Below are 17,355 nucleotides of genomic sequence, written 5' to 3'. Positions count from 1 at the left end.
CATATATTATTAACCGACCTAGGCCAGGGATGTATATCAGATGAATTAACACAAAGACCACTCTTGTATTGGATTAATCTTTGGACCTCATCCTACTTATCAAAATGCAGGCAAGCCCTTGAGGATCTGCTAACACAGGCTCAAGGGGCATCTATTCCTTGGTGTATGCATATCACATCGATATTGCTCTCCCTGGACCTAAGCCACCTATGATTTGATACAACACTCATTGAATGAGGAACAGAAAAGCTGATGATTAAAAATACTCACAATGAAATAACCAATGCCAGTAGTTTGGTGCTTGATTCCAGATTGTTGCTTGCAAGCTACTAATGGGCATCACACCAATTTTTCGGACAAGAGAGATATTTTGATTTGATCATGAACCCAATACATGAAATTCCATTTTGGAATATGACCTATTGCAAATGTATCTGCCAGACGGAAGAAAGCGGTTGAGGATCCATGCCCGGTATACAACTCTCCCAAAGAAACCTTGATACATGTTCTCTTCTTCTGCTCAGGTTATAAAAATTTGAGACGACTATATATCACCTTTGCTAAGGGTGGAAAATGCCCAGATGACACGGGATACTCTCACTTGTGTATACCTCCACAGATGCTGCTATTGTTAGAACAAGTCTGTATGTTAGCCAGATCATGGGTAAAAAGGAAAGCCATGTTAAACACTGAAACTGAGATATCCATGTGTTGTATATAGTAATGTCTCCTCAGAATACATGCTGGTCTATCAATTTTTGATAGTCAGATGGAAGCGTTTCTTGGCTATTGATGTTACAATATCATTTGTAAACATGCACTATTTTCTGTACTGTTGATAAATAACATTTGTTATTCTTATTCCCTAATTATTTTACCTGTTATTAACTTAATATACATTTTATTTTCAGAAAATCTGTGTATTGTGCGTTCTGTTTAAATGTCTTGCTGTATTACGCATGTTGAATAAAGCAATTGATTGATTTTCCTTTTTACATTTTTTTATTGCTTTATTTTTTCTTTTTGCATTTATTTTAAATTCATGCTCAGGGACTGATAAGAAAAATATAACGAAGATGCACATACAATTGCAAATCCACCCAAAATAACCTAGATACAAACTATAAAACTCATCTTGGTAAATGATCCATTAACAGGCCCCACCATTTATACATCTTTTGATGAATACCATGTACCTCTATATTCCTTTTCTCAATATAAACATTTTCTAAAATCAGTAAACCAGTCCTGTTCCTCCAGAGCTAGATTCTCTTTCTGCCAAAACCTGTGTGGCAACTGGAGGTTTAACGATATTGCTGAAACATTTGTATTGCTCCCAAGTCAAAGAAACCAATATGTTTAATTCCCAACGTTGTTAGACAGTTTCCCTATATATAGCCCCAGCAGGCTTTCAGATTCTTACAAGTAATAAATGATACATGTTACCCAATCCTAGTAGATTACAACGTGCAACACTTATTCATATATTAAACATCTTGAGGACCAAAATGCCCACATAAGTGCTTAAATAAGCAGTTTATGCTATGGACAGGTCATGGAAGAATTAAATCAGCAGATCCACCATTGTAAGCCCGAGGCGAGGCTAAGCAAAGCTAGGCCTCGGGTGTTTACTAAGTGTGTAGTATCTTCCAGAGGAACATCACACTGAACCTGGAAGGACTTACTGAAGAGGTTTTTTTTTTTTTACAAAAAACACATTTGAATTGGATGTGGTTGGATTCCATTCTAAACATTTTAGGTAGGACAACCCATATTTTTTATGCGTTCATTGAAAATGATTTATCTCTATAATGTAGTTTCCTAATAATGTATGTAGTCAAGAGTCTTTTTTGTCTGTGCCTATCCAGGTCAGGTGATCGGGTAATATTAGGGCTAACTTTCATTTGAAAGCAAGGCCTACACACTACCTCATCAACTTGGGGGTGAAGGGCATGGAAGCTGAAAAATAGTATTTCAGTTTTAATATGCTTGATGCAGAAATTGGTTGCTGACATCCAGTCGTATACCACAGTAGACAGTTAGCAATATTCCATTTTTTGAGTTTGTTTTAGTTATATGGAATGCAATTGGTTAAAGATGTATGCGAAAGGTATAAATGCAAAGGTTTGAACTAGCTGTTGAATAACCAGAGAGATGCATCTGAGTCTTAGATCACACCAGTTGCCAGGAAGACGGGGGCTGACCTAAAGTTGCACACTTAAACAGATGCTTTGCGTTCTTTAAGGAACTAATCCAAACAACTCAGGGCACACCCTGTAATGCCGATATTGGACAAGAGTCTGTTGATAACAGTTGAGTGTTTGATGGTGTGATAAACCATAGACAAATCGAATAGGGAGTGCATCTGTCTAAGGCTTTTAAAATTTTGCTACTTCTGAAGGTCCTAAACCTTGATTGGTTGTCATGTGACAGTCTCTGAGGTTCATTGCACTCTGCTAACTGGCTGCGTATGCAGTTTTCTATTATTTATGCTATGAATGGGTTATTACAGATATGGCAATACATTTGAAAATGGAGGGAGTGCTTCTAAAGTACTGGATTGGTAGAGACTTGTTCAAAAGATAACCCCATAACTTGGCTTGGTACCCCCAGGCAAAAATGTCCAGTTCATTTTATACTCTGGCAGTTTTACACCATTGTCTCCATAACCTATGTCACTGGGTAGAAGCTTTCCCTCACCCCATGCAATAGATCAGGTTGGCAAGAGCAAGAACGCATCATGCCCTAATGAGTTGTTGTGTCATCACAGTGGTTGTCCTGCTTGGACTGCCAGTACACTGCCTGTTCGTTCTTCCTTCTTTTTACTTCATTTCAATTCAATTTCTCTTTATACATAGTTTGCCTCAAAATGCTTCGAGTACTTTGTGTTTGTGTTTATCTATGTACAATATAGGTGCATTCAAGTGTGATTACATTATTCAAATGCTACGTTTGGCTCCATGGAAAGATGTGCTTGTTTATCTAAAGGAACAATTCCTGCACAACCACCATGAGTACTGCATAATATGACCTATGTCTTGAAGCACATGCATTAGGACAATACATTCAGTTTTTCAAGAGCTATTATTTCTGCTGAAAGAAGGTCTTCAACAGACTTGAGAATGTGTTTAGTTCTTTGCTGCTGCATATTTCAACAGATTACATAGTAGCATTCATTTCCAATGAATTTCTGAACCACTGCTGTTGTATACCCTTATGGTTTAAGCTACATAAATTCTTATTTTCCAATGATTTTAATTTCTGTATACAGCAATAACGTCCCTACTGATTTGTGCACCTTGCCTGTTCATCGTGTCCGAATATAAGGACCCATTGCTCAGTTTGCTAGAACGACCACAAAAAGGTTGGCACTGGGACTCCATTGTTTCCTATTTTTGCTATAATTAAGCTTCTCATCACATTGAAGGATAGGCAGAGATTTGCACTTATCTTTAATTTATCATGGCCAGCTGATCCCTGACACATGCTTTCTGTTCGACTTGGGATCAGACATACATTTTCATAACTATCGAATTGTCATCACAAATAAATGCTGGCTATGCACAATAAACAAACCTTATTGTGTGGCGTGTTAATTCAACCCTAGAATGATATGAATTTAGAGGCCATTCAAGGCCAGTACTGCAGGATTAAAACTTGCTGATGGATGAGACACATTGGAACATGCTGGTCAGCCAAAACACTTATTTTCCAACATGAGGCCTAGTAAATGTCAAAAATGGGCTTCACTTAATTTTACCACAATGGAAAGGCATTCAGGTGAAGGAAAGTATGCCTTACAACTGTAATATTGCTAAATGTGTCCAATGATTTCCAAAAAGACCTGTGGTGCTGCATCTGCTGACTTCATGTAAACTGGGAAAAGGCACATTTTGACTGAGGAAGACAAACAGCAGCATGTTACATTGGCATCTAATGCAATACAATACTGTGATCTAGAAATATAAGTGTAGTTGTGACTTACATCTACAAGTGAAGCCAAGTGACACATTACATTTGACACAAACAGAAGTACTTACTTTCCAACATACAAACTGACATTTAAATAGAAGGGCCTACTTGGAGTTTGAAAGTGGACATTGGTTTCCCATGGTAAATAATGCGTGGACAATACCGAAGGGCTATTCATGTCTTTTCAACTGTTAGGCCAAAGAAATACATTACACACAGACAGAAAGCCCACATTACATGTAAATTGTTACATGTAAAACACCTCTTTTTGATTTAAAATGTCATGTATTTCAGAATTATACATGTAGCTTGCTTCTGCAGCTTCCCCCGATGAACTGCTGGGCCGTGTAGCTGGATCTTTGACCCCAGAGACATTTTGGCTGATGCCTACCAGGAATGCAGATCTGTTTCAGCAAAATGCTAAAAAATGCACTGTTTTCAGATCAAAATTTCAGAACTGTCATAGCCCCAATAAACTGCCTGACATCTTCATACAGAGAATGGTAATGAAACTTCAAGACTGTTACCCAAACAGCCAACTACACAAACAGCCAGCAAGGATCCAAGCAGATGTCCATGGCATGTGACTTTGGGGAAAATGAAACTGCTTGGATTTTCTGAATCTTAAACTGAAGACTTCTCTATTAATGCTTTGCCATGCTATTAACATTGGACTCTTTTCCCTTAATAACAGGAGAACTGTGCATCCCAGTAAGTTCATCCAGGACTCCTATTAAGGATTACACAAAGCCTGACAGTTTTATGTAAATATCGACATCATGCAATGTGTGTAATTTGAGTTCTAAGTAAAAGTATGATTGTTGTCTTCCCATAAATGATAGAAATTGGAAGGATGGAGAGCTAATAGAATGTGAAATTAATGTTTGAATTGTGTAGTCTCATATTTCTAACTATGTTGGTTGTTTACTAAAGTGCAAAACATTATAGCAGACACCAGGAAGGTTGTGCTGAGACCAAATACATTTGTATAGGCCCAACAGGAGTCGCTGAATCTGAAAATATATAGTTTATGGTGGTTATCTGCAAATTGGAGAAAGTTGTCATGTTGTGACTTTCTGAGAAAGTAAAAAATCTAACTTTAAATGTCATTTTAAAAAGAGACATTTCTCTCCTCCGCTCATTATCCATAATCTAGACCTCCAATACCCTTCTCTATCAGCTGCCAGAGGCTGTACTAGAGAGGAGCAGGAGCAAATTAATATCCATTCGATCCATTGGAAAATGGCTTGGCACATCCCCATATTCATAATTTGGAGTGCGTCACAGGTGCTATATCAACTTAAATTCTCTATGGAAAGGGAGGAGAGCTGCCAAAACCATCGGGGTACCACCTTGTCAGGAGAAAAGCTGACAAAACCCATCTTGGAGGGAGATAGCTGCCTACATTGAGAGGCCTTAAACCTTGCATGGGAGGCAGAGACTGGGAATACTAAAAGCTGACTGTGCCTGATATTTGAGGAGTCAGATGAGGACTCTGTTCAGGTGACTATCCTTGACAGAAGCCTTTGATCAGATCTGTGCTTTCCAAAGATGAGCCCTGCTGTTTCACTGAGTGCCCAATAACCAAGTTCTCCCATGTAAGTAGATTGATTCAAATGAAAACAAAAGTGTGGGGGGAATCTGCAAGCCTTAATCTCATTCCTGCATAGTGTGTGGTGGGGAGGGAACGGTGTAGACCCTGGCCATATTTGACTACAACTATACCTCAATTAATTCCCCTATAGAAAAACACCATATCTATTTAAAAGTGAAATTTGAGAGGAATATGTCTGTTTAATTCACAATAAAGAAGTGGAGAGGCACACCGTGTTATATCAATGATGTTTTGAAGTTCATCAATTTAGAGCTAAAAAACAGCTCTTCCAAGATTAATGTATATTCAGGGTGCAGGGGAGAAAAAGTTGACTCTGAAATCGAAAGTCAGTAACAGATATGTAAAATAAAAAAAAGTATCAATTTTTCATGGACACTCCCGTCATTTGCACACCTATAGATACTGAAAGAAATCTTTCTGTCAAATTTAAACCAATATTTTCAATCTGTAACTCAATATTTTTATTGAATAATTAATTAAACACGTTTTGAAAAACTTAAATTACCACAGTTGGTAATTAATTGAAAACATAAAGGAATGCTGTGAATTTCACTTGTAAATGATTGCATATTTGATTCAACATTAATTGTATTAATACGTTTTCTCAACATAAAAGCAATGTTTAGAACATAAATTCATATCAAGAACATTAAAAAAAGCTCTACGCATTTCGAGAGAATTCTCTCTTCTTCAGGAGCAAAGAAATGATCATTATTAATCTTATCGTAGTCACATCATATTCACATAATGGTTCCTCAATAATCTTAGTGTTCGCTGATATCCATAAAAACCTAAAAACTGCCCTTTTCAACTAGTATCCACTCCTGCTCACCTTCGTTCTGCACCACCAAGTCCCACAACTTGGACTGCCATGCCAGTATGCTATTTTTTATTGTATGTTTTTGTATACAACTAGGCTATGTCACTCCACGGTAACAAGCGCATCATCTCCTTTGCGCCTACTATATGTTGTATGTAACTAAGCTTTGAGTAACCCCTGTAACTAGCGTCACAATGCTTACGGGCTGCTGTGTGCTTACCAAATGGGAATAAATAAATAAATAAATACTGATGTGAATTAATGGGAACTTCTTCCTAGGATATTTAACTAATTGAATCACTGGCATAATTCCTCAAGATTCACCTGTGAGATATATATTGGTTGTGTACTAGTTATATTAGATACAGTATGGGGTATTATTTTATGAAGTAAGTCAAGCTTGATCACCCAATTACCTGCCGATAGTTTAAAGATGTCATACATCTTAGATAGACTTCCGTTCAAAATGGAGAATTCTTGAGACAATAACAAGACCACCAAGAGGAGGTAATCTATAAAACATTATGTTGTGCAGAGAGATGTTTTGGATCCATAAACTGGAGTCATTAGAACCAAGAGGAAAGAATGAAGACTTTTCTTAGGCAAACTTCTTATGAACAAATCACGGACTCCTTGGTGAGACTGAAATTAAAGTCAATGACTCAAATAATTGGTTACCAAACAACTGAATGTATTTAATATCTAGCAGACACATCATGAGAACACTAGTATTAGTGTAAGCAATGGATTTTATGACAATCGACCGTTAGAGATCAGAGAACATTTGAATACAATAGCATACAGACAACGGGTTACCACCAACATCATTTAAAATAACTGTATATCCCCTTTTTTATGTAGAGTGCGATTCATCATTTGATAACTACTATTAACACTGTCATGACTCTGAATTTGTACAAAGAGATGAATCACCAGACCTACAATTAATGGATGGATAACATGTGAACCAATGATGTCGTTTTATTTAATATGTACTTTTAATTTAATATGAACATTGATGATCTAATACTCTGATTCAACACACTGTCAAATTTGGAATATTGAATACTACATTAAATAACAATGAATGATTTTGTGACATTGGACAGATGAAAGATTGACACACCGGATATTGTTGTGAAATAATGGGATAGCTAGCAAATGATGACTGAAACAGGCAAAACTGTCATACTAAACATAGGAAGATTGAGGGTGTCTTTTATTATACACAGAAGTATTTTAACATTTGATTTTAAGAAATTATCCAAAACTATGTGTTAGAATTAATAAGAATTGTTATACCAGGATCACTGATTGGCACTTAAGAGTGAACACAGGACATCACCAGATTAGAGGGACAAAATGGACTCAATATCCCATAAGACCTAGCTTCAGAAGCATGGCAACGTCACACGTACGGCATGCTGAATTTAGATGAACCCGTTGCTTAGCAAGCAATATACACGGAACAGTACCGCGGCATACAAGCCGGCACCAAAACACTGCTTCCTTCAGAGATATATGGACAGGAATCGGGTACGTGAATTGAGAAGGCACTGTACATTTTGTAGACGATAGAGAATCTTACAATTACTGCCATCAGTAAACTAACACAGATACTTGCCTCCAGATACCCATGTGTCACTGGCAGACCAGAGCATTTGGGTGAGACAGACCGTATTATCGAATTGTCTCTATACCAAGGAGGGTGAGTTGATTCACCCGACAATATTAATAACTTATCAAAGCAACTTAATAGTAAGGTTGAGATAAGAACAGATATGCCACAATTACACCACATGCACTTTACCTACGGGTTTGGTGTCTACATCCATTAGAAAGAACCAGCCACTATCGCTAGTTGATTTACATGTACAATGCACCCTGCAGGCCATACTACTCATAATGCTGGTGAGTAATCAGCCATTATTCATACTACTGTCACTTTATAAGCCATTAGCGGTTCTTAATTAAAAATACCTGTATTTTAGGTTACCCTGTGCACTTTCTTTAAATTCAAGAAGTCTACTTCCATTATAAAGAACCAGCTACCATCTCTAGTTCGCTTACGTGCTCTTCAGGCCATACTAGTCATAACGCTGGTGAGTTATCAGACATTTTTCATACTACTGTCACTTTACAACCCACTATAGGTTCTTAATTGAAAATACCTGTGTTTTAGGTTACCCCATGCACTTTCTTCAAATCCAAGAAGCGTCGCACACTCTCCATTTTTAATGGAAGTCTATCTAAACATGTGACATCTTTAAACCTTCGGCAGGTAATTGGGTGATGAACCTTGACTTACTTCATAAAAGAATATGCAATACTGTATCTAATATAACTAATACACAACCAATATATATCCCACAGGTGAATCTTGAGATTGAGAAATTGTACCAGTGAATCAATTGGTTAAATACCATAAGAAGAATCTCCCATTAATTCACATCGGTATCAGCGAACACTAAGATTATTGAGGAACCATTATGTGAATATGATGTGACTACGATAAGATTAATAATTATAATATTTTTTCTCTTGAAGAAGAGAGAATTCTCTCAAAACGCGTAGAGCTTTGTTTTTGTTGATATGTTCTTGATATGAATTTCTGTTCTAAACATTGCTTTTATTTTGAGAAAATGTATGAAAACCATGAATGTTGAATCAAATAATGCAGTCATTTATGTTTTCAATAAAATTACAAACTGTGGTAATTTAAGTTTTCCAAAAAGTGTTTAATTAATTATTCAATTCAAATATTGAATTACTAGATTGAAAGTATTGGTTTAAATTTGACTAAAAGATTTCTTTCAGTATCTATAGGTGTGCAAGGGATGGGATTGTCCATGAAAAATGTACACTTTTTTTGCTTTACAAATATGTCTGTTTAACCCATTCCTTTTCATTAGTGGTTCTCTTCCTTTAGTTGGAGGGGGGTACAAGTGTGTATCTGCTTAGCTTATTTAACTAAAAATGTAATTCAATTAATTTCCATAGGGTAATTTAACAAAGATCATCCCAGTGCACACGAAATGACTCTCGTCTTTAATGTAATTGGGTAAACCTGCTGTTCATTTGAGTATGCTGGTGTTCCCAGAACGAAAATCCTTTATTTGAATGTGCTGTGTCCCAAAACACGTTACCATTAATTCCATTTCCCAAAGCCCTGCCTTTCATTTGAATGTGCTATTGTCCCAAAAACGGAAAATCCCTTTCCATTCCATGGTCCCAAACCCTGCACATCAAAATAAACCAGGTGTGAGTCTACAGTGAAATAAATACACTCTCTCCGGAGTGAGCAAGTGACACCCATAGCAGAAAGGTTTGAGACTGCTTTGGGGTAAAGCAGGAACAAAGGTGCTGATTCAAAATATACTGTGTGTGTTCTCAAATGCATGTATTTTGGGTGCAGAGAGATTAAGCCCACGTTCAAATTGAATGTATAAATGCCTGTGAACTTTCTAAGCTGACAACCAAATGACAATTTGCTCAATTCTACTGTCATCTCGCAATGCATTGTGTAATTTAATAATTGGGAGTTTGTGGGACAGGAGATAAAAAGAGTAAAGCGGATTTGTATTCTGAGAAAATGCAAAACGAAAAGTGTCTATTTTGTTTAGATTTGGATACCTCAGAGAATGTGGCATGAGTAAATCAATTGTTTTCTGGATATCTATTAAAACCATGTGTTAATATAAATATCTATTATATCAATACCCCGGCCTGGTTCTTGGCTTAGTGTGGCACAGGGGAGAGAGCCTTGATGATATTATATGTTGTTCAGACATATCTAAGCAAACTAAATATTACATGAATAATGACATTTGGTGTGGAGCTTTAACTGCGGGGGAGAAGGTCCTTTTCGTGTTGATATCAGTCCTCAATAGATATCGTTAAATTTGAAAATAATACATTTTGTTCATGGCTGGTTGGCTCATAAAAGCAATGGTATAGTAGTGGTGGAGACTGTGTGAGTGCGAAAAGTAATGTATTCAGCTTAACAAGAGTGGACCAGGTTCTGTGATTCTGCGGCCTAGCCAATGAAACCTCACAGAAGACAAAAAGTAAAAGTCAAGCAGAGGAGTGAAGGAGGGTCGAGACAAGGAACTAATGGCAACCTAATAACCTTGGCAACAGGAAAAGGCAACAGAATACAATACAACCTCCTCTTTAACAAATCTATCAAGACCTCCTAAATTCTAATTACAGAATGCAAACTTAAGTCCATGGGCAGCCCCAAGGGGAAGTCAATCGCTGTGCCTGACCGGGAAACATGATGGCCATTCCCTATACTTACCTCTAGCTGCCACAGATTCTCCTTACTCTTGCAGCAACTAACCTGCACCGGCAGGGGCCACCACCCACCCCAATTTGGGAAGCAGAGAAATTATGCAGTCCTGTTCTGGGGGGTAGCGGTCGAGCCCTACCACTGCCTTGAATGTCTCAGAGGTCCCTTTGTACTCTGCAGTACTTGTGCACCCTGTTATGTCAATGGGGCTGAGTTACCCCTACCTGCTAGTATACCCAACGGTGGCTGGGGGGATGATTCTGAGGAAACCCAAGCCGAATTATACCCTTCCTATTGTATGTATAAGAAGTTCTGAGCACTTAAGCCACATCTAGCAACACTCCCACATTCTACACAAGCTCATGATCTGCTTCACTCTAGTAGATCCTGAGCAGAACCTACTGAACTTCTCAACATGGCATTTTGCTTGAGAGCAGTATAGGGCAACAGTTTCATACTTAACTGCTCTGTTACCAAGGAATTTCTTCACTTCGTGAAAACCCAGTTGTTCACCATTGTCGGTTACAATGGTATTAGGTCGTCCTTCGTAGTTGAACACTTTCTTGTGACAGTTAATTACAGTTGGCGTTTACATCTGCTACACACATTCCACTTCTGGCCACATGAAAAAATAGTCCATGAGAACGATAGAAATCCTCTTGTCCCTAAGTAGCCTGTGGAAGGGTCTGTTAGGCCTAGAGCAGGGGACTCCAACCTTTACATTAGCTAGATCTACTTGTAGTTAATGGCCACTAGGCAACAGTTACTGGGGTGTTGATGTCCATGAGTATGACAATTTGTATCAAGATTCTTTTGGGCAGTTTATTCGCTCTCTATATAAAAAAGTAATAACATGTGCATTTACCATGATATGAATAACTTCAAAAACATCTTTATTTCATTATTTCTTATTAGTAGTGTGCTCCAAGACTCCCAACTGGCCCATAGAGTCGGGGTTTGCTCAGAAGCACTTTAAGACAAGATAGCGGCACCCGTAAAATAGATGGGGGTGCAGATGCATTACTTCAACACCAGTCAATAAGGACAACTCAACGGTTTGGCAAAGGGAGTCGGTTTAATGATAAGTACAAAAAACGGGGAGTTATGAATATCAGCAATGGCGCAATCTTCCTTCTCGCGTCAACTCCAACCAACTTCATAAAAACTATATCATTTATACTGAAAACTCGTCACCATCGACGTGTAACACTCAAAAGTTGCAATGCAATTCTATTGGTTAGGAAAAGGTATCTTTAATATAGGTACTATGGGGGTAATTTATAGATTTCAGGGCAGAGACAGCGCACGCGAGCAGCACAGAGAGGGAGCGTGTGCCAGTGTGCGCCAGCCGCGTGCGCTAAACAGCATTCTGGCACACCGCGTATTCATGGATTTTCCAAGCCATTTTGAACGCTGGCGCAGCGAACATCCCGCAGCACCAGTTACGCCCCCAAGAATGCCCATTGCGCAAGGAAAGGCCATTGAAATCCCCAATGCGGCGCAAAGGGCCGCGCTAATCCTGGACCAGCATACAGGGCTGCTACACTGTAATCGCGAGAAAATACTACGCGTACCCCGTTTATGGCAGCCAAAATGCCTGAAAATGTGCTTGCGCACCTCTCGGAATATGCGTAACCCGCTTGCACCAGGTAAATTGCATAGAAAACGTACGACCTGTGGTGTAGGCTGCCTATGGGGTATGCTCAGGGTGGATGGCCTGCCTGCAGGGCCTGGGGAGGGTGAGTGGGCTGCCTGTGGGGCATGCCCAGGGTGGATGGGGTGCCGGCGTGTATTCCGGGGTTACGCAGGGAGTTTCACACGCGATAGGCCTCGTGCGAGCGGGGTACGTGTATTCCAGGGGTACGCGGGATGTTTCACATGTGATAGTCCTGACGAGAGCGGGGTACATGTATTCCGGGGTACGCGGGGATGATCACACGGGATAGGCCTGGCACGAGCGGGGTATGTGTATTTCAGGGGTGCGTGGGGAGTTTGACACGCAATAGGCCTTGTGCGAGTGGGGTACGTGTATTCCGGGGGTATGTGGGAAGTTTCACACACGATAGGCCTGACGAGAGCGGGTACGAGTATTGTGGGGGTGCGCGGGAAGTTTCACATGCGATAGGCCTGGCGAGAGACGGGTATGTGTATTTCGGGGGTGCGCGGGAAGTTTCACACGCAATAGGCCTTGGGCGAGCGGGGTACGTGTATTTCGGGGGTGCGTGGGAAGTTTCACACACGATAGGCCTGGCAAGAGCGGGGTACATGTATTTCAGGAGTGCGCTGGGAGTTTTACATGTGATTTGGCATTGTGGCCCCTCTCGGGTGTGCCCTTTCTCCCCTTCCCATGCCCTGCAGGCAGCCCACACCACAGGGGACTACCCTACACCCCTGACCATGCCCTGCAGGCAGCCCACATGGCACCATGCACTTGTGAGCGCACTTGTGAGCCCCGACTCATGTCCCCCACCCACCATTAACTGGCACCTGCCAGCAGGCCCAAACTCATGTCCTCCACCCAAAAACCCACCCACCATTGACAGACACCTGCCAGCAGGCCCCGATACATGTCCCCACCCAATCACCCACCCACCATTAACGGGCACCTGCCAGCAGGCCCCGACTCATGTCGAACATTGACGGGCACCTGCCAGAAAGCCCAGATTCATGTCCACCACCCAAAGACGGGCACCCGCCAGCAGGCCCCGACTCATGTCCCTCTGACCGGCACCTGCCAGCAGGCCCCAACTCATGTACCCACCCCCACCATTGACAGGCGCCTGCCAGCAGGCCCCGACTCATGTCCCCCAAACACCCACCCACCATTGAAGGGCATCTGCCAGCAGGCTCTGACTCATGTCCCCCACCATTGACGGGCACCTTCCAGCAGGCCCTGACTCATGTCCCCACAAACCCACCCACCATTGATGGGCACCTGCCAGCAGGCCCCGACTCCTGTCCCCAGATGACGGGCACCTGCCAGCAGGCCTCGACTCATGTCCCCCACCAACCCACCCACCATTGATGGGCACCTGCCAGCAGGCCCCGATACGTGGCCCACTAAATACCATATTCTAACAAAAGAGACCCATGGGCCTAATGCCCACACAATTCACCCGGTCCCCCAGTACAAGCACGCAAACATCCACTGCACCCACTCCCAAAGTACCCATGCCATGAGAGCCTCAAAAGATCCACCATGGCCATGCATAAAAGTACAACAGAGCCACCCAGTGGCAACACATGACTGAGGCAATGCTCATTGAGACATGCACAAAACCAATGAGAGTACACAACACCAATAATGAAGAAATATGATTTGTATTAAAATACGCAAAGAAAAAATGAAGAAATGATGAAATCCAAAATAAAAAGAAATCCAATGTAAACCAAAAATCCACAAGAGGAAAAAACAGAATTTGTCCATTTCAAATGTACAAATAAAGTACATTAATTTTTTTTTAAAAAACATTGATCCATGGGTTGACAAATAACTAAAGTATGTACAAGTGTGGAACTATATACAGTGAAAGTCCAAAGGTTCCATGATGCCCAAACAAAAGGAAACCTACCAAAAATCCTAAAAAGTATAACTATGTACATAAAGTGGAGCAAAGTCCATGAACTCCAAAATAAAGAAAAAACAAATGAAACCTAACCCAAAAGAACTATGTACAAAGGCGGCGGGCAAGTCCAACGGCTCACTTGTTGATGTCCCGGGCCAAGGCTTCATCGAATTCCTCTTCACTGTCCTGGAGGCGGCCTCTTCCCTGGCCCCGAGGACTTGCATGGATGCAGCCATGGCCTCCTCCAACTCCCTGCGAGTTGCCTCGAAGGAACTCAACCCACCTCAACGCCCTGCGCATGGAGTTCTCCACCCTGACCATAGTGAGCCATGCCTCTTCCGTCCGCCGCCCCTCCGCATCTATTTTCTGGCCCAACCACTGCCACATGGAAGACACACCCAATCCAGGGTCCTCCTGCCCTCCAGCCGATGCCTGCCCCTGTGATGTTGAATGCCCCGAGCCATCATTGCTCCCACCTTGAGCCTGCTGCTGGCGTGAATGTGCCCTGCCTGTCGATGCCTGCACGTCCTCCTCCTGCTTGGGTCCAGTTGTTGGGGTGGCCACCCCTGCTGGACCTCCGACTCCCGACTGTGGCAGGGATGTGTCCTCCACCAGCCTGGCCGCTGGGTCAGGGCCAGTTCCACAGGGTGCCCAGGTGATACATGGGCAGGAAGATGTCACGGAGGATGACTGGCGCATAGGGGGTTCAGTTGAGGAGGGGGTCGGTACAAGGTCCAGCACAAAGAGGAACCCAGCACTGCTGACCCATCCTAGTAGGTCGACGTGGTCAATGAGGCATTCAAAATGATGTGCATTGTCCACACGAGAACCCTGCACGTCACCCTGAATGCCACGTTGATGCAATGCCACCCCAGCCAGGACAGGCTCAACCCGGTCCCGGATAGCCATGTCCGCAGGGAGAGGAAGGCCAGTTGTTGTTCACGCATCCCCTCCCTGAAAACGGGTCTGGACGAAAGCATCCCTGCTGGTGCGGGATGATGCAGTCACAGGATCAGGGACAGGATTACACAAGGGCACCTCCGTGGCGGACTGTGCTGCCTCCTGTCCCTGCCCCTGGACTGCACCACTAGCACCACTAGCACCAGTGGAATGCCCCCCTCCATGCCCCGTGCGTGGGCCTTCCATGGCCTCTTCCTCAACCAAACCCCCCACCAACCTGGATGACTCTGTGCCATCTTCCTCCATAGGCCCCTGTGGGGTCTCAGCTGGCCCTTCTGCTGCCGAGGAGTCCACCTCCAACCTCCGCCTCTTGGACCTACCCTTGGCAGCTGCAGGCGCGGCACCAGACTCCTCACTCCCCGAAGAGATGACAACCCGGGAGGGGAGCTGGGCCTTGCGTCTCCAGCTGGCAGTGGGATCCCTGCTGCTGTGCTCCACAGCACAGTCTCCGCCCTCTTCATCAGTTGACGCTGCAGACAGGGAGATACAGAACACAGGCATCAGGGCACTGTACAATATTCTGATACACACATGACGGTTGTACATGAGTGGCAGTGTCAAACTTCACAGATGGCATCACACTCCCCAACACACATATCATTTGAACCCACACACATGCACAAATTAACTGGAATGTTGCAGCAGGCAGCACCATCCATACACATACAACAGCATGAGCATCCGAAGGTTAGCCTGACGTCACATGCAACACGATGAGTGCCGAAAACATACACACGCCACCAGACATACATGCATCTGTACATCTCCGCCACCTGTCACAGTGAAATCATCGGCAACTATGTCACATCTGCCAATCAGCCTCCTACATGTCGGTGTCATATGCATCCATGGTGTATCACAGTCCAACACATGTCAAATACACACACACACACACACACCCACGTACATGTACACTGTGGACGTACATGAAGGTGGAACCAGCATCCATGTGTCACACCCCAACCATGCCACAGGACATACACAGAAATGCTAACATGTGTGCATCCCCACATGCATTCCTGTATCAACACGTACCCCATTGATGTGCCTCACACATGACTGGACTCACATGTGGCAGGCTCATGTCCCTGCACATACACAACCATACATGGCCCTTTCCAGACATATGTCCAAGCTGCATACTCCTGGCAAACCTCAACATGCACTGCGTCCAATCAGTACACATAGACACTTGCCGCTCGACTCCATTCGGGTGTGCCTCTCAAGGACCTGGAGGTGGATCGCTGGGCGTATACGCTCCAGGACCCTCATCTGGTTTTTGCTAAGGTGGACCCGGCACCCCCCTGCATCCTCTGCCTCCAAGAAGCGCCTTGTCTTGCTGAGGGTCCTGGACCTGAAGTCCTCCCAGCGCTTCCGGACGTGGTATATATCGCAGGCTGCCACACACACACACATGTACACTGTGGACGTATATGAAAGTGGAACCAGCATCCATCTGTCAGACCCCAACCATGCTACAGTACATACACAGAAATGCTAACATGTGTGCATACCCACATGCATTCGTGCATCATGCATTTCAACACAAACCGCATTGATGTGCCTCACACATGACTGGACTCACATGTGGCAGGCTCATGTCCCTGCACATACACAACCATACATGGCCCTTTCCACGTTAATGGCAGCCACAATGTCCTTCCAGATCCTCTTCCGTCTTTCATTGTCGGCACATGCTCTTCTGAAGAGGGCATCATAATGCACCAGGACTTGCTCCACCAGGATACCAACTTCTGCGGCACTGAAGCAGGTAGCCCTCTGCCTCTCTGGCTGGGGGCTGCCAGTGGTCTCTGATGGTGTTTCGCTCGACATGGCAACCCCTGAAGCAGGTGTGGGTGGGCAACTGGGTCCTGGTGCTGGGCTGTGGAGCAATGGAACTTCAGTCAGGAGTCTACTGTTCCAGCAGGGGTGGTCGCAGCAACTGGAACCCTGCAGATGGCTGATGTGCAGGCACCAAATCGCAGGGCACGTGGCCAGCAGGCAGGCAGGCAGCAGCAGATGGCAGGTGGGAGCGGGCTCGGGCTCTGGGGGCAGGAAAATGGCCTTCTGGGCAGGAGTGTGGTCTTCTGTGTGTTGTCGCGTGGCCAGCTTGATAAGGAGTGATTTGGCA

The sequence above is a fragment of the Ambystoma mexicanum genome, chromosome 4q, assembly GCF_040938575.1.
Source record: "Ambystoma mexicanum isolate Mex_15411 chromosome 4q, UKY_AmexF1_1, whole genome shotgun sequence".
In the NCBI taxonomy this organism is placed as follows: domain Eukaryota; kingdom Metazoa; phylum Chordata; class Amphibia; order Caudata; family Ambystomatidae; genus Ambystoma; species Ambystoma mexicanum.
The sequence above is the reverse complement of the archived record's forward strand: the minus strand, read 5'-3'. Positions refer to the sequence as shown.